The sequence below is a fragment of the Bos taurus genome, chromosome 12 (genome assembly GCF_002263795.3).
Source record: "Bos taurus isolate L1 Dominette 01449 registration number 42190680 breed Hereford chromosome 12, ARS-UCD2.0, whole genome shotgun sequence".
NCBI classification, from domain to species: Eukaryota; Metazoa; Chordata; class Mammalia; order Artiodactyla; family Bovidae; genus Bos; species Bos taurus.
Window position 1 is genome coordinate 55,081,914 of NC_037339.1, and position 27,134 is coordinate 55,109,047.

At 40.5% G+C, this 27,134-nt stretch overlaps 1 long non-coding RNA gene across 1 annotated transcript; it reads right to left on the bottom strand.

Annotated features, from left to right (window-relative positions):
* Positions 1-342: 342 nt before the first annotated feature.
* LOC132346784 (uncharacterized) lies at positions 343-25,265 on the bottom strand. The gene is made up of 4 exons (XR_009496736.1): positions 24,931-25,265; positions 23,315-23,474; positions 18,246-19,062; positions 343-3,196 (listed from the first exon to the last, which is right to left on the bottom strand). It is a non-coding gene; the product is annotated as an uncharacterized lncRNA (long non-coding RNA).
* Between the last annotated feature and the right edge of the window lie 1,869 nt (positions 25,266-27,134).

Consider the following 27,134-nt stretch of genomic DNA (forward strand, 5'->3'; position numbering starts at 1 on the left):
TTCTTTATAAAAAAGGCAGAGATAAAAAAAATTTCAGAGTGCTCAATACTGGACACAGAGTATTGCTAGTGATAAAGAGAAAAAAGGAGTTACAGCCTGTTTGGAAAATAGTCTGACAATATGTAGAAAGGGTCTTTTAAATTTCCAAGCTGAGACAAGTAATTCAAAATCTGGGAATCTATCAAAAAAAAAAATCATCTTAAATATAGAGAGAATTTTATGGACAAAGGTACTCATTATAGTATTATTTAGAATAGGGGGAAAGGGGAGAAACAAAGTGCTTGGCAATAAAGGAAATTTAAATAAATTGTGATATCTATTTATTAGTGTGTATTTAGACATTAAATATGCTAATGATATATTTAAATAATGGGAAGCATTCATGTTATAATACTTAGAAAAAGAAACACTGTAAAAATTGTGTATCTATATCAATTTTGTATCAAAATTATGTAAGGGTGTTACTTAGAAAACAGGCTAAAATACAGCAAAATATTAAAACTTGCATTTGGATGGTGAGAATATGGGTAAATATTCTAAAATTTTAGTCAAATTTTCCAAAAATTCTGTATTCATTTTTATTCTTGGTATAAAACACAATTTATATTTTAAAATGTATATACATTTAAAAACAGTTACTCTGCAATACTACTCTTCACACACATAGCTCATGAACTTGTTTTTCTTTCAAATGAAAAATTACAGAATCAAAACATTTGAAAGAATGTCTTTACTCTCCTATCTCGGTTCCCATTTTTTCACTTAGTCCAGCTTCAACCATCTTTGGTAAAACTCATTATCCTTTTTGAAATATTGATAAACTTAGGTCTCCATGGCTTGTTCCAAGTCTTATGTATTATTAGTTAATTTTATTTCCAGGTCTACACGTATCCAGTTTCTCTGAGTTGCATGTTATTCTCTAAAACGACCAAAAAAATAATTTTTGGTTATGACTTGTCTTTCTTTCATTATTTGCTTCCTAGTAGAATACCTCGGAGAAGGCAATGGCACCCCACTCTAGTACTCTTGCCTGGAAAATCCCATGGACCGAGGAGCCTGGTAGGCTGCAGTCCATGGGGTCGTGAAGAGTCAGACATGACTGAGCGACTTCACTTTCAGTTTTCACTTTCATGCATTGGAGAAGGAAATGGCAACCCACTCCAGTGTTCTTGCCTGGAGAATCCCAGGGACGGGGGAGCCTGGTGGGCTGCCATTTATGGGATCGCACAGAGTTGGACACAGCTAGAGCAACTTAGCAGCAGCAGCAGCAACGGTAGAATACCTCTCCCAGAGGAGGGTGTGGCAACCCACTCCAGTATTCTTGCCTGGAGAATCCCATGGACAGAGGAAACTGGTGGCCTACAGTCCAAAGGATCACGAAGGGTCAGACATGACTGAAGTGACTTATCACGCATGCACACACAGAATACCTATACTCCAGCTTAAATTTTAAGAAGTTCTCATTCCTTTGTTAAACAAAAATGAATCATCACACCTGTGGGCCTTCCTCCTCTGCTCTTCTGATGTTATAAGTGTACGGGGTGGTTAGCATGAGCTGAATTAGAACTGGTGTAATACTAGCTGTCTTCAACCACCAAGAATCACAGGATTCCTGGACTATACTACGGAACAATCTCTAGGTCTTTGTGTATGTTTGTATGTGTACTGGGATATTTAAGGGAGAAGTGGAAAATACAGAAGGAATACAAAAAATTAATAGTCTAACTTCAAGAATCTTAAAGTCTTTCAGTGGTTTTCAGTATATGGCTCTGAACCCAGAGCCTTTCAAACTTGTTAGGAATGAAATTCTCAGGCACCTCCAAGGACCTACATGAATCAGAAGCTATGCTTTTGTTCAGACCCTCCCAGTGATGCTGACACACACTCAAATTTGAGAACCCCTGCATAAGAAGAGGGCCAGAGAGAATGACAAATAATACACAGACTAACTGTACATTACACTTTGTGCCGAGTTAGCCAAGGCACTTTAGGGAGATTATTATTCTTGTTCTGGGAAGCCTGGCTGGTTTTTCTCTTTTACCTTGTAAGTATTAACAATCCCCTGTGGACCCAGTATTTCCCCTGTCCTCTCTTCTGAAACTGGCCTTCTGTGGTTTGATGCAGTGGGCCACCATGCTGGGATGTGTCCAGGCAGCCAAAGTCCTTGGATCTCTTTTTCATGTGACTGGCCTAGGACATCCTTCACGACAGTTGTTGTTCATTTGATAAGTTGCATCCAACTCTGTGAGCCCAAGCACTGCAGCAGTCCAGTCTTCCCTGTCCTCCACTCTCTCCCAGAGTTTGCTCAAATTCATGTCCATTGAGTCAGTGATGCCATCCAATCATCTCATCCTCTGTCACTCCCTTCTCCTTTTGCCTTAAACCTTTCCCAGGATCAGGGTCTTTTCCAATTATTTGGTTCTTTACATCAGGTGGCCAAAATATTGGAACTTCAGCTTCAGCATCATTCCTTCTAATGAATATTCACTGCATATTATTTCCTCCCTTCATATTTAAAACAGTTCAACCTGCTACAAACCAGGCTTCCATGTTCCTTAGAGCAACATCCAGAGCAGATGTGTGGCTTCCACATGTACTCCTACAGCTAAAAATATATACAAAAAAACTGTGATCCATTCTCCCACATTTCAGTTTCTCAAAAGTATTTCCCATTTAGAATATAAACCTTTGTATAGATTTATTAGCTGATGGTTTGCAGCCATGTCAAGCATTCTTCTTTGATCATCATTCTGGAAACGTCCAGAAAAAAGAACCTACGATTGTTATCCTGGACCTGTAAAATAACACGTCTTCCAACCACTCTCTGACTTCATTTCCATATTTATGTTCCAGAATCACGATCAATTTCCCAAATTCAAAACCTCAAATTCTTTTATGCCTGGGCACTGTTCCCAAGGAATTATTTATTATGCTTTCCTCATATAGTTTTTGCAGGATATTTTCTTAGCTTTACCCATTCGTCTTATTCTGGCAGTCAGGATGTGTTCAACCCATAGATAAGAAAGGCAATATGAGTTAGAGGATGGTAAATGGCTTCCTTGAAAAATGTCTCCTTTACTAGGTATTAAGTGACGCTTGTGTTTCCATTGGCCTGTCACATTTTCCAGGTCTGATCGCTCTCCCACACTCCTGCTTCATCTTTGTAACTCCTTGCTTGATGTCATTCAACTGTTGACTGAAAAAAAATGCACAGTATGAGAGTTTTGAGTTAAGTTTTATTTGGGGCAATATAAGGAGCCAAAGCTCAACATTCAGAAAACTAAGATCATGGCATCTGGTCCCATCGCTTCGTGGGAAATAGATGGGGAAACAGTGGAAATAGTGTCAGACTTTATTTTGGGGGGCTCCAAAATCACTGCAGATGGTGACTGTAGCCATGAAATTAAAAGACGCTTACTCCTTGGAAGAAAGGTTATGACCAAACTAGATAGCATATTAAAAAGCAGAGACATTACTTTGCCAACAATGGTCCATCTAGTCAAGGCTATGGTTTTTCCAGTGGTCATGTATGGATGTGAGAGTTGGACTGTGAAGAAAGCTTAGTGCCGAAGAATTGATGCTTTTGAACTGTGGTGCTGGAGAAGACTCTTGAGAGTCCCTTAGACCGCAAGGAGGTCCAACCAGTCCATCCTAAAGAAGATCAGTCCTGGGTGTTCATTGGAAGGACTGATGCTAAAGCTGAAACTCCAATACTTTGGCCACCTCATGCGAAGAGTTGACTTATTGGAAAAGACCCTGATGCTGGGAGGGATTGGGGGCAGGAGGAGAAGGGGACGACAGAAGATGAGATGGCTGGATGGCATCACCAAATCGATGGACATGAGTTTGAGTAGCCTCTGGGAGTTGGTGATAGACAGGGAGGCCTGGCGTGCTGATATTCATGGGGTCGCAAAGAGTCAAACACAACTGAGCAACTGAACTGAACTGAACTGAACTGAAGGAGCCCAGGAGATAGCATTTCAGATAGCTCTGAGAAACTGCTCCAAAGAGAAAGGATATATATGATTTTGGTGAAGGGTGTACATGCAATCAAACACAGACTTCTTGCAGAAGGTAGCTGCTAGTCTCATGAATGTTACTGCTAGTCATGAGCAATAGACATCAACCATGAAAGATTTTACTGCTTTTCTAGATATGAGGAAGTGCAAGAGTTGGGCTCATAAAATCACCTCCTGAAAATATCTAACTATCTAAAGACTTGTTCTGCCAGTTTTTCCAGGAACACAGAGGGCCTCATTTCTGCTCTCCACCCTGAATCCTTTCAGTGGGTATTGAAAGTCAGCATCTGCAGCAGCTCATGATTTAATCCCTGTAAATGTAGATGCCAAATGTCAATCTGTAGGTGACACAACCTTCTAACTTGTTCTCTAATTCCATATCAGTGCTTCTCAAACTTTACTATGCATCCCTTGTAAACTTTTTAAAAGACACATTGCTGGGCCCAGGGCTGGGCATTCTGCTATCTACTGATCATCTGTTAATCTATCTTTAACTTTTCTTTGGGCTTCCTTGGTAGCTCAGCTGGGAAAGAATCTGCCTGTAATACAGGAGACCCTGGTTTGATTCCTGGGTCAGGAAGATCCCCTGGAGAAGGGATAGGCTACCCACTCCAGTATTCTTGGGCTTCCCTGGTGGCTCAGATGGTAAAGGATTCCCTTGGAATGTAGGAGACCTGGGTTCAATCCCTAGGTTGGGAAGATCCCCTGAAGGAAGACATGGCAACCCACTCCAGTATTCTTGCCTGGAGAGTCCCCATGGACAGAGAAGCCTGGCAGGCTATATTGCTTAATAAATATTCAATGATCAGGAAACATAGTCACAGCACTGTTAGAATTGAGCTATATTACTTGGGAAAGTTACCACCCATCAACATCATATCAAGAATCATATTTTTAAAAAAAAGGAGAGAGAAAAAAGATCGTATTTCCTTTATCATGCAGCGGTTTGGAAAGAACAGAATATAGGAAAATTTCATTTTATGGGTGTGTAAGAGGAGGACAAAAATTTCACAATCTACTCAAGAGGTCAAGCCTGAAAATAGGCACCCGAATAGGGACCCTGGGTCCCTGTTCCATAGCAGGAAAGAATCAAAAGACTCTTTTTCAAAATATCCTTTCTGGTGTCTCTTCATGCATTCACACCTCAGTAATTCATCCTCCACTATGCATTCAGTGTGATTCAGACTGACATCTGATTATATCATTCTCACTAAAATTCTTTAAAGATGTCCCATTTTCCTTTTTCCCTCTCATTTAAATTTTATCATGGTAAGAAAGACGCTAGTGGTAAAGAATCCGCCTGCCAATGCAGTAGACATAAGAGATGTAGGTTTGATCCCTGGTCGGAAAGACTCCCTGGAGGAGGGCACGGTGACCCACTCCAGTATTCCTGCCTGGAAAATCCCATAGACAGAGGAGCCTGGCAGGCTACAACCATAGGGTCATAAAGAATCAGACATGAGTAAAGGGAGTTAACACACATGCATGCAAGAACATTTAACATGAGTTCTACCTTCTTGCCAGATTTTTGAGTGTACGATAGAGTACTGTTACAGGTCCAGTGCGCTACAGCAGACCCCTCAGCTTTATTCATCTTGCATAACTGAGCTCTATACCCCCTGAACAACACCTTCCCGTTTTCTCCTCTCCCTACTTCCTGTTAACCACCATGCTTTCTACTCCTATATGTTTGACTATCTTAAATTCCTTATGTAAGTGGAATCATGGTATTTGTCCTTCTGTGACCAGCTTATGTCAGTTTAGCATAATGTCATCAAGATTTGTCCAAGTTGCCACGTATTACAAGACTTTCTTCTCTTATAAGGCTGAGCAACATTCCATTGTATGTGTATATACCACATTTTCTTTAACCGTTCATCCATAGTTAAACAATTAGGTTGCTTCCACGTCTTGACTACCATAAATAGTGCTTCAGTGAATGTGAGAGTGCTAGTATCTCCTGGATTAATACCCAGAACTGGGATTGCTGGATCATATGGTAATTCTATTTTTAATTTTTTTGGGAAACCCTGATAATGTTTTGCATAGTGGCTGCACTATTTTGCATTCTCAACAATAGAATGCAAGTGTTCCAGTGTCTTCACATCCTCACCATCACTTGCTCTTTTTTTCTTCGTAATAGCCATCCTAACACATATGAAATGATACCTCACTGTGGCATTGATTTGCATTTCCCTGATCATCAGTGACATTGAGCAGTTTTTCATACACTTGTTGGTCACGTGTTTGACTTCATTTGGGGAAAGATCTGTTCAAGTCTATTTTTAAATTGGATTATTCTTTTTTATTTTTTACTATTGAGCTGTAGGAGTTCCTTATATATTTTGGAAATTAATCCTTTATCAGATATATGGTTTGCAGTTGTTTTCTCTGACCAGTGCATTGTAAAGGCTTCCTATTTTTCTAAAGATAAACATTCCAGTTTTACTTGACCCACAAGGCCCTGTTTGGGCTGGTGTCCACCTAACTCTCAGCCTTATCAGGTACCACTCTCCTGTCCCTTGTTCTTTTGGTTCTTGCCCCATAGGCCTGCTTTCAATTCTGTATTCTTGCCAAGTGTTTCCTATCTCACAAACCTTTGCATAGCCAGTGCCTCCTCTTTCTAAAAAGCATCTCCACCTCCTGCCACTTTCCCTCTTACCTTTCATCTTTAATAATTCAACTTAAATGTTATTCCCATACAGAACCCTTCCATGAGGCTTGACTAAATCTTCTTCGGTTTTCATACATTAATACCATAATACTCTTTGTGGTACACATCACAATTTCAATTGTTTGATTAAATGCGCAATTAATTTTTCAGTGTCTCTCTCCTAAATTACCACATAGGCCCTTAAGGGCAAATAGCACATCTGTTTACTACCAACCACATTCTTAGGACCAGACACTAAACATGGGTTGAACAATCTCTTTTGCCTTCAGGCACCTTTCCTAATGACTGTGAGTATTTTCAGCCACCCTTCTTTTGTCAAACAGTCCATAAATCCTGGTCAACCTGGTTTTTGCACATGACCTTTCCCATCATGACAAATGGGCCAAAAAAGCATTCGCTTTCCTGCTTCACAGATTAGAAAAGGAGCCCAAAAGAAGTTAAATCGCCAGCCCAAATTTGTTTTGTTTGTTAGCAATTAAGTTCAGAGAGCTTTACTCCTACTCCCTAGCTTCTCCCTGGAAGAGTCACCTTCAGCACAGCATTACTCAGCTTGCTCAGAAGGAGAACACTCATGCCTGAGCACACCACTGCTCTCTCCCTTCCTCTGCACTAGAATTCTAAGGAGCTTACCCTTGCCTGAGTCATTCATGGAAAGCATCTGAGAACACATCGTGGAAAACACACCAGCTCATCCAGGAATGTCTTTCATCATCCTGAGCACAAAGGGTCAATGGCGTGTTCTAGGAATTTCTCTGAAAGGGAAGCAAGAATTCCAGGCAGAGCAGTTCTCCCCTGTCACAACCCCACTTCTTGCCCATCAACTATCTGTGGGTATGTGTTGAAGTACAAAGACCAGGAAACTCTGACTGTGAATCAGAGGTTTTCCGTTTCTTCTGGAAAGGAGTAATTCAACAGACACATGAACGCAGTCATGGAAATTTGGTGACCTGGAGCCTCTTAAAGTAAGCAGGTAGAAAACGAGATCCCCACACCCCATGCTGGGGTAGCAGAGAAAACTTGCAGAGTCATGGGGAGTATTTGCTCAAGAGATAAGTGGCTTCTGAGAAGTTTCTACAGAGCTTTGGATGCTCCTCTCCTGTAACACTCCTCCAACAAGAGCTCTGGAACAAGAGTCTTCAACATGGGCCACTCTTGGCTGCTGAAAGTTTATGTGTTTCTGTGTTCATACAAGCAAGCAATTTAGCCCTGTTTAAGGTAGTATTTAAGAGGGATAAAGGACCAATTTAGAGGCTGTTGGAGTGTTTGGAAAATCTGTGTTAAAATTTTCATGTCAAATCTATGTATGCCTCTCTTTATCAATCAGTAATTGTCGGATATCTCCTCTGAGTTCACACCCGGTTATAAAAGCAGTCAGGAAGTTAAAAAAGATGGCTGATTCATGTTGATGTAGGGCAGAAACCAACACAAGATTGTAAAGCAATTATCCTTCAAATAAAAATAAATTAAAAAAAAAAAAAAAAGGAAGGTGAGGGACTAGGAAGGCAGACTGGAAAGAACACAGGCCCTAGAGTGAGAAGAATGAATATGGTTTCAGATCTACTTATTGGATTAACTTCCATTGGACCCATATTTTTATTTGTAAAGTGCCAGTAATATTAGGAACTTCAAAAGACTATTGTAAAAACTGGGAAGAGAAATGTGTCAGGGGGAGAAAACTAGCATAGCATCTTCTTAGCGTTTTCATTTAACAGTTATTTCTGAAAACCTGTAATATACATGAATGGGGCTTCCCCAGTGGCTCAGTGGTAAAGAACTTACCTGCAGTGCAGGAGATGCAATTTCGACCTCTGGGTCAGCAAGATCCCCTGGAGAAGGAAACGGCAACTCACTCCAGTATTTCTTGCCTGGAGAATCCCATGGTCTGAGGAGTCTAGTGGGCTACAGCCCGTACGGTCACAAAGAGTTGGACACGACAGAAGCGACTGAGCATGCACTTATGCAATATACATGAATAAATTCACCAGACAAAATTCAGATTCTAATGGCAGACTCTTAACTATCTGTCAAGGCTCCAGTCAACTTTTGCCTCTTCTGGTTATGCTATTCCCTTAAATAAACCTTTAATAAAACCTCAAATGCCCTTACTACATTGCATTATCTCACATATAGTTGACATGTCGCCCTTCTACCCTAAACTGTGAGTTCCTCAAAACAGAGGTTGTGACCTATTCACCTTTAACAGAATCTGTTAGAAGTCCTTTAATAGAAATATGGTATTATTAAATTATTATCCAGACAAGAAAAAAAGTTTTTATGACAAGAGAATTCTGTCCATAATCAATGTCACTAATTTAGTAAAAAAAAAAAAAAAATTCCCTGGAGCTAAAGAGAGCCATCTTGGGATTGTCCTTCTGCTTATCTGTGACCTGAAGTCACTCGAACCCAAAAATATGTCTATTCAGAAATGAGGGGTGATGAAGATCAATTATACACCTAAATCATCCTTGAAGTAACGGTTTTATCACAAGGGTTCAATACAGGCTCATTTTAAAATGTAAACTTGATTTTTTTCAATTAGTTTTTTCAGTTTTCACTATTGGGAATAAGAAAATTTTCTGGAGCAAAAATTGATTTAAAAAAAAAATAGCAGTTTGGGTATTGTTTGCCTTCCATACCATATTTATCCCTTAGAGATAAATATGGGTAGAATAAAAATATGACCTAAACAATGCTAATCCAAATGATAAAGGGCATATTTTATTACCAAAATTTTATTTAATATTTACTTTTTTTTAATACTAAAGGCTTTGTGGGTACTGAAAGATCAATGAAATTTTCAAAATTACCCAACATTTCAAGGAGGAATTTCATTAGTGAGATTATTTCATTTACTGATTATTTTGTCATAGATGCAACCTTTGCAAAGTTGAGTAGAAGTTCCTACCTTCCTTGATATGAAAAATCTGAGTCCTTCATTATATCAGATGTTTCTAGTTTATATTGTAGATGTGGTCCTGGAAAATTTCAAGTCGAGCATTTTTAAGGAAATCCTTTAAAATGTAAGAGGAACTTAGAAATAAAATCACCAATAAATTCCTTATGATATGAACAAGCCTATACATCCCAGCTTTTATAGGACTGATATTTCTTGTGTCAGATTTTCATAAAGAAGGATGGAAGTGATCACAAGCCTGGGTTTTTTTTCCCCTTAATATTATAAACGAAGTTACAAGACACTGTTCTCAAATGCCATATGTCTTCCTTTCAGTTGTTTAGAACTATTTCTAAGGATCTAACACAAGAGCAGATGAGCCACACTGGCTGGATTTGGGGATAATTGGATTTTCTTTTCTCTTCACAAAAATTATGCATGCCTGGAAAGAACGGTAAGAATAAACTTCAACCAATGCCTACTAATTACCATCAGTTAGGGCCTGGCTTTTGAAATCTGATTTAAGAAAGAAAAAAAAAATGAAATTAAACCTCAGGTTTGGCTGATAGAAACCTGTAATGTGTAAGCAGTGATGGGGGAAGCCAGGCCTTAAGGAGGCTAGACTTTGGGCCAAACCCAACTGACGTTTCTCATCCTTGTTTATTTTGTTACTTGACATGATTCAACTCATTAAGGATTTCAGAGGTCCAAGGGAAAGTCCTTCTACTTTGCCAAGGCATCCTTAGTTGAAATCCCATTATCTCTCATGATCCGAGACAGGGATTTCCTCCTACTCAGTTCTGAGTAATTATGTGTAAGCAAACCCTTGGTGTTCTTGCAGAGTGACTGTGCGGAGTGGATGGTTCACCATGAATCATTCATGTGGCAGGCATCTTCAACGAGAGGGTAAGGAGAGATAACATTGATTTGCTGTGTTTAGATGAAGTATGGCTTTCTCATTCATCTCATTTGCTTCATCAGAGCTGATGCTTATTCTTGTAAACCATACCCTCCCCTAAAATGATTACAGGAAGAGAGAACAAGTAGATTCAATCAGTTCTTCCTGCTTTACCAAGTCTAATTTAGATTTCACTGTAGGAAATGCTGCTTCCTTCTTTCAGAAATCTCTGTCTTTTCTCTTCCTGTCCTCTCTCCATTCCTCCTCCCCCAACCAACGAAACAAATCGGTTTTCAATTTCTTTAAGAAGTGGCATTTTTTCCTAAAGTCTGCATTTTCTATTTCAAATGTTTAAAGTGTACCTGTTTTACTTTTGGCAGGGGGTGCAATAGATTTCTCTGATAAAAGTACCTTCTTCCAGAATAACTCAGCTAACCACATATTCACAAGTGACATACACCTTTTGGAAGGTTGCAGTCTGAGGTCATCTATGGAGCCTTCCATCACACCTGCCTCCCACGCCAACAATGTCAAGGTACAGTCAGTTCAGTCGCGTAGTCATATCTGACTCTTTGTGACCCCATGAACTGTAGCATACCAGGCTTCTCTGTCTATCACCAACTTCTGGAGCTTGCTCAAACTCATGTCCATTGACTTGGTGATGCCATCCAACCATCTCATCGTCTGTCATCCCCTTCTCCTTCTTCTTTCAATCTTTCCCAGCATCAGGGTCTTTTCCAAGGAGTCAAATCTTTGCATAAGATGGCCAAAGTATTGGAGCTTCAGCTTCAGCATCAGTCCTTCCAATGAATATTCAGGACTGATTTCCTTTAGGATGGACTGGTTGGATCTCCATGCAGTCCAAGGGATTCTCAAGAGTCTTCTCCAAAGCCACAGTTCAAAAACATCAATTCTTCGGCACTCAGCTTTCTTTATAGTCCAACTCTCACATCCGTACATGACTGCTGGAAAAACCATAGCTTTGACTAGATGGACCTTTGTTGGCAAAGTAAAGTTTCTGCTTTTTAATATGCTGTCTAGGTTGGTCATAGCTTTTCTTCCAAGGAGCAAGTGTCTTTTAACTTCATGGCTGCAGTCACCATCTGCAGTGGTTTTGGAGCTGTCACTGTTTCCACTGTTTCCCCATCTATTTGCCATGAAGTGACGGGACTGGATGCCATAATTTAGTTTTTCAAATGTTGAGTTTTAAGCCAGCTTTCTCACTCTCCTCTTTCACTTTCATCAGGAGGCTCTTCAGTTCCTCTTCACTTTATGCCATAAGGGCGGTATCATTTGCATATCTGAGGTTATTGATATTTCTCCTGGCAATCTTGATTCCAGCTTGTGCTTCATGCAGCCTGGCATTTCGCAGGATGTACTCTGAATATAAGTTAAATAAGCAGGGTGACAATATGCAGCCTTGACGTACTCCTTTCCTGATATGGAACCAGTCTGTTGTTCCATGTCCGGTTCTAACTGTTGCTTCTTGACCTGCATACAGATTTCTCAGGAGGCAGGTAAGGTGGTCTGGTATTCCCATCTCTTGAAGAATTTTCCATAGTTTGTTGTGATCTACACAGTCAAACGATTTAGTGCTATCAATAAAGCAGAAGTAGATGTTTTTCTGGAATTCTCTTGCTTTTTCTATGATCCAGTGGATGTTGGCAATTTGATCTCTGGATCCTCTGCCTTTTCTAAATCCAGCTTGAACATCTTTAAGTTCATAGTTCACATACTGTTGAAGCCTGGCTTGGAGAATTTTGAATATTACTTTGCTAGTGTGTGAGATAAGTGCAATTGTCCAGTAGTTTGAACATTCTTTGGCATTGCCTTTCTTTGGGATTGGAATGAACACTGACCTTTTCCAGTCCTGTGACCACTGCTGAGTTTTCCAAATTTGGTGGCATATTGAGTGCAGCACTTTCATAGCGTCATCTTTTAGGATTTGAAATTGCTCAACTGGAATTCCATCACCTCCACTAGGTTTTCGTAGTGATGCTTCCTAAGGCCCACTTGACTTTGCATTCTGGGATGTCTGGCTCTAGGTGAGAGATCACACCATTGTGGTTAACTGGGTCCTAAAGATCTTTTTTTGTAACATTCTTCTGTGTATTCTTGCCACCTCTTCCTAATATCTTCTGATTCTGTTAGGTCCCTACCATTTCTGTCCTTTATCGAGCCCATCTTTGCATGAAATGTTCCCTTGGTATCTCTAATTTCCTTGAAGAGATCTCTAGTCTTTCCCATTCTATTGTTTTCCTCTATTTCTTTGCACTGATCACTGAGGAAGGCTTTCTAATCTCTCCTTGCTGTTCTTTGGAACTCTCCATTCAAATGGGTATGTCTTTCCTTTTCTCCTTTGCTTTTACTTCTTTCCTTTTCTCAGCTATTTATAAGGCCTCCTCAGACAACCATTTTGCCTTTTTGCATTTCTTTTTATTCTGGATGGTGTTGATCACTGCATCCTGTACAATGTCACAAACCTCCATCCATAGTTCTTCAGGCACTCTGTCTATCAGATCGAATCCCTTGAATCTGTACACCCCTGCTCTAATCATTCCAGTAATGTATCCCACCCAGATTTGCAGGCCATGGGAACTAAGGCAGTTTATTCTTCTTTTTTTTGATAACATATTCTGTCTGGGCAAGTAACAAAGTTCAAGAGAGAACAGCACAAAGAAGAACCTGTTAGGGTTCAGAATTCTGGGCCATCCTGATTCTTAAGTGATTCTAAAAGCCTTTCAAGAGCTTCAAAGATGAAATAATCAATGCATCGTAGAGACTATCCTGACAAATCCTCCAGCCTTTTCCCATTCCTTTTTATAGCAGCTTCATTAAGATATAATTCACCGGCCATACCATCAGTTCAGTTCAGTCGCTCAGCCATGTCCGACTCTTTTCGACCCCATGAATTGCAGCACTCCAGGCCTCCCTGTCCATCACCAACTCCTGAAGTTCACCCAAACTCATGTCCATCAAGTCAGTGATGACATCCAGCCATCTCATCCTCTGTCATCCCCTTCTCCTCCTGCCCCCAATCCCTCCCAGCATCAGAGTCTTTTCCAATGAGTCAACTCTTCGCATGAGGTGGCCAAAGTACTGGAGTTTCAGCTTTAGCATCATTCCTTCCAAAGAGCACCCAGGACTGATCTCCTTTAGAATGGACTGGTTGGATCTCCTTGCAGTCCAAGGGACTCTCAAGAGTCTTCTCCAACACCACAGTTCAAAAGCATCAATTCTTCGGCATTCAGCTTTCTTCACAGTCCAACTCTCACATCCATACATGACCACTGGAAAAACCATAACTTCAACTAGATGGACCTTTGTTGGCAAAGTAATGTCTCTGCTTTTTAATATGCTATCTAGTTTGGTCATAACTTTCCTTCCAAGGAGTAAGCGTCTTTTAATTTCATGGCTGCAATCACTATCTGCAGTGATTTTGGAGCCCAAAAAAATAAAGTCTGACCTGTTTCCACTGTTTCCCCATCTACTTCCCATACCTACTGGCAATCACTCCCCGTTCCCCCTCCCAAAGCTGTAGACAATCACCAATCTACTTTTTGTCTCTATGGATCTATCTGCTCCAAATGAGACCTCAAATAGGAACTGCCCACTATGTTACTTTCCCTATAGGACTGTTGCCCCCAGATGACCATAAATATGCCCACTTGAATTAAACGATTCATTTGATTTTCTAATGGGAACAAAGCAGTGCATCTTTTTTTCTTACCCTAGCACTCAGAACCAGACCTGCACCTTAGCAAATGCTTGTTGAATCAATAAGTGAATGAAAGCGTGGAAGATGAGCATTTATGGGAGTAGACTGAACTGAACGGGGGAAGCAATGATAGTGGAAGAAATCATAGCATATCCTTGGGAAAAAAAAAACTGGTGAGGGGGCAAAAAACAAACAAGAAAACGTAAAAATGAAATAAGATTCTAGATGCTGAGTCCTAACAGGTTGGGGTCCTGCACCCGTTTGTGAATACTATGCTATCACTTGGCGTATAAGATCTGAGATCTGCTGAGACTCATCCTAGATCCTCTCAGGGGGATTATGGATACCAGAGTGAAGATTTCCAGCTTTATTTTCCAGAGAATGTTTCATCCTGAAGGTTGGCTTCTGTCTAACATTGGCATGTGTTTGACACTTCATCAAATTCCCCATTTCAGTGGGCAGAAGTAAGAATACATAGCCAGTACTGTGTTAGTTGTGCAAAATCTTAGGTTAGGCAAAACTGTGCAGGGCGAAATCACAAAGTCAAAGAAGGGCCCCAAGAATCCTTTTCCTGCAGTGGAGTTACTCAAGCTTTAGCCAACCTCTCTCAGGTCTAGCCTTAATCTTAACTAAACTTATGAAGATTTCTCAGGCTCCATACTATATTCATAGCTTCCAGGGAGAAGTAAATCACTATCAAATTTTGTGTAGATACAGGTCTTTCAAAGGGACTCATTGGCCAAATATAATTTTTCCACTGGGTTTATCCGAAGAGTAAGGCAGTGTGTGTCTTCATGGCTCCTTAGCTTGTCCACATCAAACAGTGTATGAAGCCATTGGCGGCCATTGACCCTCCTACTAGCTAGATTACACTGGAATAGTGTCACATTTTACTAACACTCCTCAGAAAACTTTCCTTGACTGTACTGCCTAGCTTTCATGGGACAGTGTCCAGGATAAGCAGGGAAATATTTCCCTCCCCCCTCCTATTTTATCTGAGTTTGCTCAAGGAACTGAAATCATCATGTTCGGAGCCACATGCCATGTTTAAGGCCTCCAACGAGCACACAGAAAACTCTAAGGAATCGTTATTCAGTGACTTTGCCATTTGCAAGCCTGTGGAATTCAGGTGCCCACAGGAAGAAGTGGAGAGGTTTTTCCAGCCTGACCGTATCAGCCGCCTCACCACAAGAACCTTCTGTTTTGGCTGAAGTCCTTCTATCAGACTCAGGCTGTTCCTTGTGGCCAAGTGTGAGTTTCGCGTGCCTGGTGTACTTTATTTATCTCTTTCACAGCCTCCTCTCTTTATATCCAATGACTTGACTGCTTTGCATTCATGCTTGTTTTTTCAGAGGAGCTGGGATAGTCAGACTGGAGAACATAAATTCTAGAAATTTAACTTTAGAGGAGAAATGAATGATTATAAACAAAACCACAGGCAATAGTGTACAGCAGAGAAAAGCAAGCAAGGGGGACCAATGATGTAAGGCTGTGGGGAATGATTCAATAATAGTTTGAGTATGGGATGGGCAGTAGTAGTATTAGAAATTCTCTGGTGAATTAAGCAAAAGTTTTAGTAACCATCTTTTCCTCCTCTTTGTGAGATGTGGGTTGCTGTAAGCTATAGTACTATGGCAAAAAAAAAAAAAAAGAATTCAGTCGAGAGGAAAACAGTTTTAAAATTTCTCTTAGAACACTGCCCACTGAAATTATGAAAGCAGCCTCAGTAAATATGATAGACATGCATGCCTCCAGTCACAGAGGTGTAGGGAAAGTACTGACTGGTTACTGGAAGCTCATATTTGCATTGGACTACAGGATTATTTGAATTGGATGGAGCAGGGAGAGATGCATCTTAACCTTATCAAACACATTACAGATATTTTTAATTCATCCATTCAGGATCATTTTGCTTGTGGACACAGGATGACTGTTAATATTTTTAAAACATTTTTTAAATTACCTTTAAGCTCCTTAAGTATTCTAAGAACATTCTTAAGCTCCTTAAAAATTCCAAGAAAAATTTGTTTGCAAATCAAAGACTGACACCTGCTATATTCCATCACTGATTTTTTAAAAGTAATTTCATTCTATGTAATCTGCAATGGAAGCATGCCTTACTATTCTTTTCTTGTATACATAAAAAGAATCAGAGAAACCCATCTAATAAAATATTTTCCCCTGACAGAGGGTAAAGCAGGCTAGGCATAACACATAAGGTTGTTGGCCTTTTATGGTGACATTCTCTGGGATGTAAAAATTACTCTGTTTAGATGACTTGTATGGTGATTTTTGAAAATTACTCAGTTAGAGGTGAATGAATCATTTTCCTCCAAATAAAACGAGCTCCGTGCTTCAAGGGTTCACTTTTCTGAGTTCTTCTTGTCTTCCAATTTTATCTGCTAGATAGAGTGTGAGTTTTGCTCGTTCATGGGGGACGGCCAGCTCTTCCTCCTGCAGCTCATCAGCTTGAAGGAAGGCTGCACGGTTCCCTTCCAGGCGCATCACGCTCCAATCCCCAGAGGAGGTTGCTCTGGAGGTTGGAGCGTGGGGCTGGCAGTGGAGGCGTTTCCGTTCTATTTTGGTTTCTCCTACTGACTGGCTGCTCAGCTGTTCATGAGTCACCTTAACCTCAAAATCTGTCGTTAAAACAGAAATAATGATACCTATCTCCTGTGTCTTATATGAATTGCATGAAGATGTTATTCATATTTCTGAGATACATGTGAGAATTAGTCAAGCTTAGATATTAGGAAAGATGCAATGCAATTGTTCTCAAGCCATGAGGAGGATGCTTTTCTCATTTAGACTTTAGAATTCTGTGCCAAAAAATGAAGACTGAGAAAAGTTCCTAGTAGGGATTAAGTTTGACAAAATATTTATCTGAAAAACTGGATAAGGAATATATGTAGTTTGAATAACATATAGCATTAAAGATTATTTATGAAAATGTTCATTTAATCAAATTTTATCAAGCATGAAATTTGACATTAGGGATACCTTATGACACAGAATCTCTCCTAAAGAAGACCACATACTAGAAATAAGACAGCAATGACTCGGTCATGGCATATGTAAGCATGGTGGTATTTGGGACATTTTTTTCACACTCATATCATCATTTCTAGTCGTTCTTAACGCACTGGTTAGGAGCTTCAGAGAGAAGTCACCTTAATAGTTTACATTTATCTAAAAAGTTTCCATTTTAAATGTTTTTCTATAATGTAACTTACCTTTCTTAGTTAATCTTCTTCTACACTTGTGAATTTAATGTGTAATTTCTTTCTTCATTCATGCATAGAAATAAAGCTATTATAAGATGTGAATTATCTCTGGACATCATTTGGTCCACCTTCCACATTTTGTTTTTACTCTCTAGTGCTGTTAATATTGGACTTCCCTGGGGGCTCAGTGGTAAAGAATCCATGGTAAAGAATCCACCGTCAATGCAGGAGACTCAGGAGATGAGGGTTCCATCTCCAGGTCAGGAAGTTCCCCTGGAGAAGGGCATGGCAACCCACTCCAGTATTCTTGCCTGAAGAATCCCATGGACAGAGGAGGCTGGCAGGCTACAGTCCATAGGCTGGCATAGTCTGACATGACTGAAGTGACTTAGCAGGCAGTCTACCAGTATTATGTAATTAGTGCTCTATAATAATAACTTTTACTAGGTGATCCTATTAAAATTCCAGAATAATAATCAGCCTACACTTCAATTTTTGCTCTCAATATCCAGCTAGCTTACATAAGGAGATTTGTTTGTGTAACCATTTTCTCTTGTCTTTGTCGTAAAGTCCAAGTTCCTGATATGAATTGGTGTATACTTGACCTCTGAACTAGGAAGAGCATTTTATAGATGTTCTATTTACTTCTTCCTGATCCACCCCCACACAGGCTTCTACCATTTAAACAGTCTTTATAGCAGGCTCCCACTAACAGATTTCTGCCAAGCTGAGCAGTCTTTAGGACAAGTCCCTACAAACAATAACAAGTTTACTTATTTGGGTTTGGGGAACAGCAAAGAAATAGAACCAAATACCTACCTTTCATTCTCCCATCCAAAGTCCAAGGGAGGATACCCCCATGAATTGGCATTCTTCTCTGTGGGGTGAATGGGAGAATTCTGAATGTGATATTATTGGCCTTTCTTGGACCAGAGTTCAGTTATGCGGTTCCCCCATTTCCTGTCCCAGGGAGAGATGAAAGAGTAGCATTGAGTCTCCCTGCGGCACATCCAAATGCCGTGGCTGGAATCCCAAACTCCCAGCCTCGGTCCTTTTATCATGCTGCCCTGCTCCTCCCAGCAAAGCTGACTCATCACTGATCCCTCTCCAGTGAGGCATGGGGGCTCTTCTCCAAGTGCTTTATTTTCTCTACCAAAGATCTATTTGGAGAGAAGTGAAATTCTAATTATTATTGCCACAATTGCTCTTGGTTGTGGTTCAGTAACTCAGTCCTGTGCAACTCTTTGCAACCCCATGGACTGTAGCACACCAGTCTTCCCTGTCCTTCACTGTCTCCCGGAGTTTGCTTGAACCCATGTCCATTGAGTAGGTGATGCCATCAACCGTCTCATCCTCTGTCACCCTCTTCTCCTTGTGCTCTTATTCATTCCCAGCATCAGGGTCTTTTCCAATGAGTCAGTTCTTCCCATCAGGTGGCCAAAGTATTGGAACTTCAGCTTCAGCATCAGTCCTTCCAATGAATATTCAGAGTTGGTTTCCTTTAGGATTGACTGGTTTGATCTCCTTGCAGTCCTAGAAACTCTCGAGAGTCTTCTCCAGCACCACAGTTTAAAAGCATCAATTCTTTGGTGCTCAGCCTTCTTTATGGTCCAACTCTCACATCTGCACATGACTACTGGAAAAACCATAGCTTTGATTAGGTGGACGTTTGTTGGCAAAGTTATGTCTCTGCTTTTTAATATGCTGTCTAGGTTAAATTTAATAAAGTGAATTATTCTTGTACCTAGATCTTATTGACCAACACATAAAGTTATTTTTGATTCTTGCTATAGTTTGAGTCAAAACATACTTTCCATCTGAACCCTAAACACACTAAATAGAATGTTTCCCTTTCTTTGGCCCAGGGACAAAGTTCATAATAATGTTTTGTGCAAAATCAGCATATACAGGTCGATATTTTCTTTTTCTTTCTTATTCCTCAAATTAAGATAAAATATTTTTTAAAATATGCACAAGAACATGATTAAATTAAATTTCTAAATAATTAGATAATTTTCTTCTTCTAATTTATAAAATTTTGCACACTCCTTGGAGCACTCATTTTTTTCCTCACTTCACAGCTTTTTTATCCCCATCAAGCAAAGTGATCCTAAATGATGCTAAAAGTCTCAGATTGCTCCCAAACCCCTATTCTGCAACTCTCTAATTAAATTCCATCAACAGGCTCAGCTGAATTATAAATGTTAGAACAATTCTTTTGTTATTGAGGGAAATTGAAGGAGCGCTAGTGCTAAACTACTAACTACTAATATTTCAGATTAATGAACATCAAATTAACCTTGTCTAGACCTAGTAGTTAGGAGAAGGCAATGGCATCCCACTCCAGTACTCTTGCCTGGAAAATCCCATGGATGGAGGAGCCTGGTGGGCTGCAGTCCATGGGGTTGCACAGAGTTGAACATGACTGGAGAGACTTAGCAGCAGCAGCAGCAGCAGCAGACCTAGTAGTTAGGCTTCTGATCTGTCCCAGTAACAGAGCGGGCCCCCTTTTTCACCAACAGCTGATTGTCAGACATATTAACCCATCCCTGAGTCTTTACCTGGATCACCTACCCATCCTTCCCCATTATCATCCTTTCTCTTGTCCATTTTCTTATGATACAGTCAGCCCTCCATACTGATGGTTGGTTGGATCATGAATGCAGAACTCCCAGAGGGCTGACTGTGCTATGCCGTTTTATATAAGGGACTTGAGCATCTGCAAATGGTATTGACAAGGGTCCTGGACCCAATATCCTGCAGACACCAAAAGATGACTGTGTTGGCATCCCATCCATTATCTCTTCATTAGTTCAGTGGTCATTTCTCCCTGTCTACTCAGTCTCCCTAAAGCAAACTGTCATCATGTTAAACTCTGACTCTCACCTGCCTCCATTTCTTCCAATGGACTTTCTCCAAATTTACCCCTTTTAGTATCTCCCTTACATCAAAGATCTGTCTGAAGTGTCATCTATTACTTGCTACCACGTTATTTTACTAGTAGGAATATTGGAAAATACTCTGAATATTTATCCCACGTTTTTAACACAACCCTAACTTTTATATGCTACTTCTAAGAATCCGTTAGAAGAGAATTCCAAACTACAGAGGAAAAAGTGAGTTCATAAAGATGCTCAGTATTCTTACTTATAATAGAGAAATAATGAGAAAATTCCAAAATCAAAAGAATGTTTAAATAAATAACAATAAATGGACTTTAATGCAAAAGAGAGAGTGCTGTAATAATATAGAAACATCTATACACTGAAGTAAATAATTTAGATAAAGTTAATTAGCTATAAAACTTAGAGATAACTTTTTTTTAAAAAGCTGAATTTATGGTGTAGATTGTAGTGATTATTACGTTTTATTAACCATTTGCATGGAAGCCAAGACTAGAACAACAAAAAGTGTCAAAAATGTGGGTGGTTGATTTTCGGTCACACTGATCATCTTCTAATTTCTCTGCATCTTCTAAATTTTCTCTAATGATTGGTATGAAAAGCAGCCTCTAAGATGACCCCTGAGCATTCCTACATCTGGAATGCACAGCTTCCAATAATCTACTCTTCCTAAATGTGGGCAAGACTTACTTCTAAGCAATGCAATATAGCCAAGATGAGGGGTTGTCACTTTCATAATAAGATCACAAAAGACTGTAACTTCAGTCTTGTTAGCAAACTTTCTCCATCACCTTCTTGACTTGTGTGCTTTGATAAGCAAGTTACCACATGGGAAGAGCCCATTGCACCAGGAACTGGGAGGAGCCTCCAGTCTGCAGCCCACAAAGGACAGGGGGCCTCAGGCAAAATTCTGTGAGAAGACAAAGGCTACCATACCACTAAGACTCACAGTGGATAAACCTCAGTCAAGTCTTCAGATGAGACCTGCACTGAGGCTTTGATTATAGCCTTGTTAGAGTATGTGAAGCAGGGGACCCAGCTAGGCTGTGTCCAGATTCCCAATTTCCATCCTCCACCCCATCCAAAACTGAGATAATCAGATCAGATCAGATCAGTCGCTCAGTCATGTCTGACTCTTTGTGACCCCATGAACTGCAGCACACCAGGCCTCCCTGTCCATCACCAACTCCCGGAGTTCACCCAGACACATGTCCATTGAGTCAGTGATGCCATCCAGCCATCTCGTCCTCTGTCGTCCCCTTCTCCTCCTGCCCCCAATCCCTCCCAGCATCAGAGTCTTTTCCAATGAGTCAACTCTTTGCATGAGGTGGCCAAAGTACTGGAGTTTCAGCTTTAGCATCATTCCTTCCAAAGAAATCCCAGGGCTGATCTCCTTCAGAATGGACTGGTTGGATCTCCTTGCAGCCCAAGGGACTCTCAAGAGTCTTCTCCAACACCACAGTTCAAAAGCATCAATTCTTCGGCACTCAGCCTTCTTCACAGTCCAACTCTCACATCCATACATGACCACAGGAAAAACCATACCCTTGACTAGACGAACCTTTGTTGGCAAAGTAATGTCTCTGCTTTTGAATATGCTATCTAGGTTGGTCATAATTTTCCTTCCAAGGAGTAAGCGTGTCTTTTGATTTCATGGCTGCAGTCACCATCTGCAGTGATTTTGGAGCCCAGAAAAATAAAGTCTGACACTGTTTCCACTGTTTCCCCATCTATTTCCCATGAAGTGGTGGGACTGGATGCCATGATCTTCATTTTCTGAATGTTGAGCTTTAAGCCAACTTTTTCACTCTCCACTTTCACTTTCATCAAGAGGCTTTTTATTTCCTCTTCACTTTCTGCCATAAGGGTGGTGTCATCTACATATCTGAGGTTATTGATATTTCTCCCGGCAATCTTGATTCCAGCTTGTGCTGCTTCCAGTCCAGCATTTCTCATGATGTACTCTACATATAAGTTAAATAAACAGGGTGACAATATACAGCCTTGACGAACTCCTTTTCCTATTTGGAACCAGTCTGTTGTTCCATGTACAGTTCTAACTGTTGCTTCCTGACCTGCATACAAATTTCTCAAGAGGCAGATCAGGTGGTCTGATATTCCCATCTCTTGAAGAATTTTCCACAATTTATTGTGATCCACACAGTCAAAGGCTTTGGCATAGTCAATAAAGCAGAAATAGATGTTTTTCTGGAACTCTCTTGCTTTTTCTATGATCCAGTGGATGTTGGCAATTTGATCTCTGGATCCTCTGCCTTTTCTAAAACCAGCTTGAACATCAGGAAGTTCACGGTTCACATATTGCTGAAGCCTGGCTTGGAGAATTTTGAGCATTACTTTACTAGCGTGTGAGATGAGTGCAATTGTGCGGTAGTTTGAGCATTCTTTGGCATTGCCTTTCTTTGGGATTGGGATGAAAACTGACCTTTTCCAGTCCTGTGGCCACTGCTGAGTTTTCCAAATTTGCTGGCATATTGAGTGCAGCACTTTCACAGCATCATCTTTCAGGATTTGGAATAGCTCAATTGGAATTCCATCACCTCCACTAGCTTTGTTCGTAGTGATGCTTTCTAAGGCCCACTTGACTTCACGTTCCAGGATGTCTGGCTCTAGGTCAGTTTTAAATTGCTAAGTTTGGGAGTAATTTCCTACATGGCTCAGTGTAAAGAATCTGCCTGGCAGTGCAGGAGATGCAGATTTGATCCCTGGATTGAGAAGATCCCCTTGAGGAGGAAATAGCAACCCATTCCAGTAGTCTTGCCTGGAAAATCCTATGGACAATAGTGGGCTATTGTCAATGGGGTCCCAAAAGAGTCAGACACGACTTAGTTACTAAACAACAACAGTAAATGACTAGCACATGAAGGTATTATTTAGATAAACTTAGCAGTAAAGTCTCTTTAAAAAGGACATTCACATTAAAACTGAATTTGAGATGCTAAGGGACTTTGTGAATATTTCCTGTACCTGTAGAAGCTGACCCCTGGCCCTGGGAAGGAGGGAAAGAGGGCAAGTGTCATCACTCCACAGCACAGAATATTGGCACAAGCTCACAGCAGGAAAGGTCACTGGGAAAACATCAGCATTTGAGTTTTCATCCTTCTGCCCTCCCAGAGGATCAAATGATCTGGAAGGAAGAGCATTTATCCTGGAATTAGAAACTTGCTTACAGAAGTAATTGCTTTAAATATATTTGGAAGAAATCTTCAATTTCCTATAAGGGTTTACCCCCACCTCCCCAGAAAAGAAGGAAAAGGAGATACTGTGACACTAAAGGTTTCTTTTCTCCACCCTATAAGAGATGATAGAATTAAAAGGCTCTAGTGCTGACCATGTGATATTATCAGCGGAGGCTGCACAGAGGAGCCTGTCAGGACTGGTAACTCTCAACTCTATTTCTAGGACCTCACTCTTGGGGACCCACCTGAGAACTGCCTCCAGGAAATATTCGCTGTAGTGGATGGGGTAAGCAATGGTCATCCTTGACCACTGAAGTCTTTAACCAGTCTCATTAGAAAATAAGATATTATAGTTGGGATAGGAGTAAAAAGTTGCATCCAGGTGAGCATTCTGTATGGTGCTGTACGTCAGAATTTTCCAAAGCCAGGCATTTTTGGCTTTTGAAACTAAGTGTGTAATTATGTATATGTTAAGGTAAGACAGGTGCTCAAAGTGAAGGTGTGAAAGTGAAGTCGCTCAGTTGTGTCCGACTCTTTGCAACCCCATGGACTGTAGCCTACCAAGCTCCTCTGTCCATGGGATTTTCCAGGCAATAGCACTGGAGTGGACTGCCATTTCCTTCTCCAGGTGCTCAAAGGGGAGGGAGAAAACTCAGATAAATGGCTGAGTGGATCTAGACAGGGAAAATGGGAGGAAGCTCTGGCCCTTTTGTGTATTAATTCCTCCTTCTTCCCTTACTCCAAGCCCCGCCCTAAGTCAGTTTCTCCATCCAGTTAGGCACTGGTCCCTCTCTGGAGTTGTATCCGCTCCAATGGCCATCACCACTCCTCTCCCTGGTGGAAAACTCATTGTCAATCATACCGTCGTTTGGCTACAATTCTTGTAGCACAAACACATGGGCCTTCCAGTGGAAGGGAAACAGCAAATATAGTTCTTTCTAGAGATATTCTAGTTGAGTTTTGGAGACACAGTTTGCTCTAACACACAGGACAGATGGGAAATATACACTTAGTGCCTGCTTGCATCACTGACATTTAGAGGTTTGCTTTCAGCGGTTGTCATCCTATAGGCAAATGCATGATGATGCAGGATTGTGACAAGGAACAGTCAAAGATTAATAATCAGACAACTCTCAGAGTCCCAGTATGGATTAAAACAAAAAATCAGAGATATAACCTCATTTCTATAAACATTCTATTAGAAATGATGTCTGTTAATTTTTTCCCCACTGACTTTGTAGTAGTCAGTTTAGGCTGCCATAACAAAATACTATAGACTGTGTTGGTTAAACAATAGATACTTATTTTCTCACAGTTTGGGGGACTGGAAGTTTTAGACTAGAGTGACAGTATGGTTGGTTTCTGTTATAAGCTTGAGAGCTCTCTTTCTGGCCATCTTCTTACCTTGTCCTCACATGGTGGAGAGAGAGAGGCGGGAGAGAAGGTCCGGGGATTTGGGGAAGGGAACAAGCTCTCTGGTGTCTCTTTTTATAAGGACACTAATACCATTATGAGGGCCTCCCCTATGACCTCAACCAACCCTAATTACCCCACAAAGGCTCCATCACCAAATACCATCATAATGGGGTTAAGGCTTCATCACATGAATGTTGGGAAGACACAAATATCTAATCCATAGCAGACTCATCATCCCATCTATATTTTTTCCATACCAACTTCCAAGGAAATTTCTTCTAGACAACAAAATGTAAACTGTTCTTACAGAGGATCTTCTATGTGTCATAAAATGTTGCCGTTTAAAGACATGTTTCTAGTAGTTGTGATTATATTCAAATTTTAGTTTGTGGGAACTTGGAAGCAAAAGAAAAAAGTAGGTTGTATTAGCATTAAATCTTTAATATCTCTAAAGAATAATACTGATTAAAAATCCTGAAACACAAGCAGGAATATGGATTCAAATATGGTTTTAAGTATTAATAGAATGTATTTTGCACAGAGCAACATCAAACTGTAAAGCCTCACTCAGTTAGAAATCCCAGTTACCTTATATACGAACATTTACGCCGAGTGGCCTGAAATAAGGTCATTATACCCTGACGCTTTCACAACCTTCTCCTTTTCTTTATAACAAGTGCTCACTATTATGGGAAGAATGCCTGCCTTTTCTTTGCAGCTTTGCAGAGCTTTAAGGAAGTAGGGTTTTTAATCACAGTCTTTTCTTGCTTGCACTTCTGACTTCTCTGAGTTGGCAACAGAATTTTAAGTTCATCTCTGAGATAGCATCACTCTTTAACCTTAGACAGTTTAAAAGTCTCTACCAGGGCATTTGTAGGCATTTTATTGCTTCATTCCTTTATTCTCATGTCAAGGATAAGTGGACTTGAGCCAACAAACAAAATTAGAGCAGAGCTCTTTCTCTATTTCCAGATCAGCTAAACCAATTAATACAATTTAATTAAAACTTATTTTCTTTCCTCTCTGCAGAAGAGGCTCAGAGAGCAGCTGTTGCAACTGGGTTTTTGGAATGTGGTTCCAGCTTCATTTAACTCTTAAGGGATATTTTCAGAGTGAGACACTATAGGCATGTGACACTACTAACTGATTTCACTTCAAATGTCCGTTGTAGTACCTCTTTCAACTATATATGTTCTTCATTTGAAAGGGGGCAGTTTATTTTATTCTTGCTTTTTCCCACTTGGGATTGAGTGCTTTACTCCTACTTGTGCTTAAACAAGCTACTCATACTTGGAAGGTCTCAACCAATTGATTTGAACAAATGTAAAATACACCTGACAGCATACTAAAAAGCAGAGACATTACTTTGCCAACAAAGGTCCGTCTAGTCAAGGCTATGGTTTTTCCAGTGGTCATGTATGGATGTGAGAGTTGGACTGTAAAGAAAGCTGAGTGCCGAAGAATTGATGCTCTTGAACTGTGGTGTTGGAGAAGACTCTTGAGAGTCCCTTGGACTGCAAGGAGATCCAACCAGTCCATCCTAAAGGAGATCAGTCCTGGGTGTTCATTGGAAGGACTGATGTTGAATCTGAAACTCCAATACTTTGGCCACCTGATGCGAAGAGCTGACTCATTCGAAAAGACCCTGATGCTGGAAAAGATTGATGGCGGGAGAAGAAGGGGACAACAGAAGATGAAATGGTTGGATGGCATCACTGACTCAATGGGTATGAGTATGGGTAAACTCCGGGAGTTGGTGATGGACAGGGAGGCCTGGCCTGCTGCGATTCTTGGGGTTGCAAAGAGTCGGACACAACTCAGCGACTGAACTGAACTGAACTGAAACTACACCTGAAACAATGAGAAAAATCCTCTATCATGTCACAGGTTGTATTTTTTAATTGAAGTATAGTTGATTTACGGGCTTCCTTGGTGGCTCAGACGGTAAAGCGTCTGCCTGCAACAAGGAAGACCCAGGTTCGATTCCTGGGTCCGGAAGATCCTTTGGAGAAGGAAATGGCAATCCACTCCAGCACTCTTGCCTGGAAAATCCCATGGGGTTGATTTACAATGTTGTTTTAGTTTCAGGTGTATAGTTCAGTGATTCAGCTATATACATACACACACACAGATACTCTTTTTCAGATACTTTTCTCTTATACACTATGCTACGCTACGCTAAGTCACTTCAG